We start from the raw sequence: 2,575 nt of genomic DNA on the forward strand, positions 1-2,575 counted from the left end.
TTCTGCTTAACGGGCTGCAGCAGTTCACTTTTCAGTTGGTCATCCGAAAAGTGAATATTTTTCTATATCAACCAGGACTGGTTTTCCGCTTTTCTGGACGATGAGCTTGGTAGTTCTCTACCTGAGCACTGTGATATGACGCATTATCCATCACGATCACACTGCGTGGCTTGATGTTTGGTAGCAGCTGTTTAACAAACCATTTCTAGAAACGCGAAGCATCCATTTCTGTTTGGTGATCACCAGCGCCCTTCTTGGCACGGAAAACTAGGGCGTCTCCCGCAACAAAGCCTTCTGCACTTCCAGCATGCAAAACGATTAGGCATCCTCCTTTACCGCTCGGTGCACGGAGGCCAGTTGTGAGCCCTTGACGAAATGCGTCTTGCCGAGCCATCACGCTGATGTCCAATCTCCCCTTTGTATGGCCGGCGTTTACCCAGGTCTCATCAAGGTAGTAGATGGTCCTGTAAAAGAGAAAGCATCTTATTGTTACAGCGCACTTTCACTGCAAGGAGCCCATTAACAAAGCAGACAGCCTTCATCCGAGGTTTGCCTTTCTTTAAGGGCAAAAAAGTGCACTGACAAAACCTATGTGAATACATATAACATAGACAAGCTTCCAAAACTCTCTCTGTGAAAGACTGAAACCAATGTTTAGAAACTTGTTTCAGGCTGCCATAAGCGTAGCCAGAGGGCAGCACTTCGGGCCTATATAGGTGGTAGGTGGTATTGAGCGTATTCGCTCAATACCACCTACAGTTCAGAGGGCCGTCACTAGCTATTCCTTTCTCCAAACCATTGAGATTCCTTGCTCCTACGCGGAAAAACGGCAGTAAGTCTTCTCAAACGATGCACGGGAAATGCTGTAAACAACCGCTGAGTTAACCTACACCACATGAAACAGAATCCTCGTCGAATACTATTATTTACCGTACAAGCGCAAGCATGAACGGCCACCGTATCTCAATGGGGAATTTCGCTGCGACTTAAGTCAGGATTATGTAAGGCTTTCGATCACTCACGTCAATAGCACACGTTTGGCGATCACAAATGCAAAGCACACCTATCGTTTTCGCTAACCAGTAGGTACACACGCATGCTCACCATTCGCGTCAACGTTTTTACCAAAAATCAGGCGTAGTGAACAGAAAGTTAGCAGAAATAAAAAAATCACAGCATATCCACGGAGTGAATGATGATGAGTGGGCGAAGCTGCGGAGTTCATCGGTAAACCGTGAATCTTCCGTGAATTCTGCCCAGTACATCATCACCGACGTGAGATCGGGCGCGTTTATACTAAAGGTTCGATGAGAGTTATGACGACTTGCAGCTCACTTTAATTTTACATGTACGCTGTGAATTTACATTGTTTAGAAAACCATTGCTTTAGAAAACATCTGGCGTCTTTCGTTAAGCAGCTGGCGTCTTTTCGTATTGCTTGAGAAACATCTGGCGTTCTTTCGTTTTGCCTTTAGAAAAACATCTGGCGCCTTTCGTTGGTTTATTTCATCAATCAACGGCGTTTTGAACAAACTTTTTATTGTTTAATCACGCACAGGAAAAATCTCACCAGCACTACCTTGGAGGTAAACAATGGCTGCTAATGGGAATGAGAGACAGAAGAAGTCGGCTTTTAGCTAACGCTTACACTTCTACTTCTACTAACGTTTCCTACTGGAACATGCCAATGGCTGCTAATGGGGAATGAGAGACAGAAGAATTCGGCTTTTAGTTAACGCGCACGCTGCGAATTTTTTATTGTTCAGCAACGCACAGGAAAACTCTCCCACCGGCACCACCTTGGAGGTCAAGATCTGGTACTAGCGTTACGACTGGTTACGCACTACGACTACGAGGGACGAACGGGTGCCGCTTTAAGGAGCTTCGCCCCTAAAAAGAACGTAATAACTTACCGTCGCTGACTCCGCATTTCTCGGATGGTCTGGAGGTACTTTCGACGCCAAGCAACGATGTCGTCTCCCTCGAGCAACGCGGAATTCCTTTTCTTTTTCGGAAGGCGAACCCCATGTCGTTCAGCATTCTTTACATTGTACGAGTGCTGATGGTCGGCATGTCCATGTCAGGGTCGCCGATCACGTCGTTGCGTAGCTTCTCGGCCGTAGGTATTTCACTGTGCATGAAGTAGCTGTGCACTTTGCGACGCAGTGCTGCCAACGCAAACGTGTCATAGCGCAGGAGCGGCGTCTTGCCAGTGATGCGCTTGTCAGCTTGGCCCGAGAAATTCAATTTCTTGAGCTTTGGGGAGGCAAGTGGGGCCCACTGACCTCCAATAAAAAGGCTGGACGGCGCATCGCCGCTCTGCGAGGCGGGCGCTTGTGAAGTTACCGGAAGGTCCCCCGTTTGTCCCGGAAACTGGCGTCTTCTGTCCTTCTTAGTCGCGCAGTTCCAGTATTCTCGGGTGGCAGCTGTTGTTATGATCGTTTTTTAACACGAAAATGTTTTATGCCGAGGTCCACCACGGCTCCACTGACGTAATTCCGTCACGGATATGACGTTGTAAAATATACGCGAACAGATGGTAAACAAAAAAAAACTAGAAGGAAAAGTTCCATTG

Source organism: Rhipicephalus sanguineus, chromosome 7 (genome assembly GCF_013339695.2).
Source record: "Rhipicephalus sanguineus isolate Rsan-2018 chromosome 7, BIME_Rsan_1.4, whole genome shotgun sequence".
Classification (NCBI taxonomy): Eukaryota; Metazoa; Arthropoda; class Arachnida; order Ixodida; family Ixodidae; genus Rhipicephalus; species Rhipicephalus sanguineus.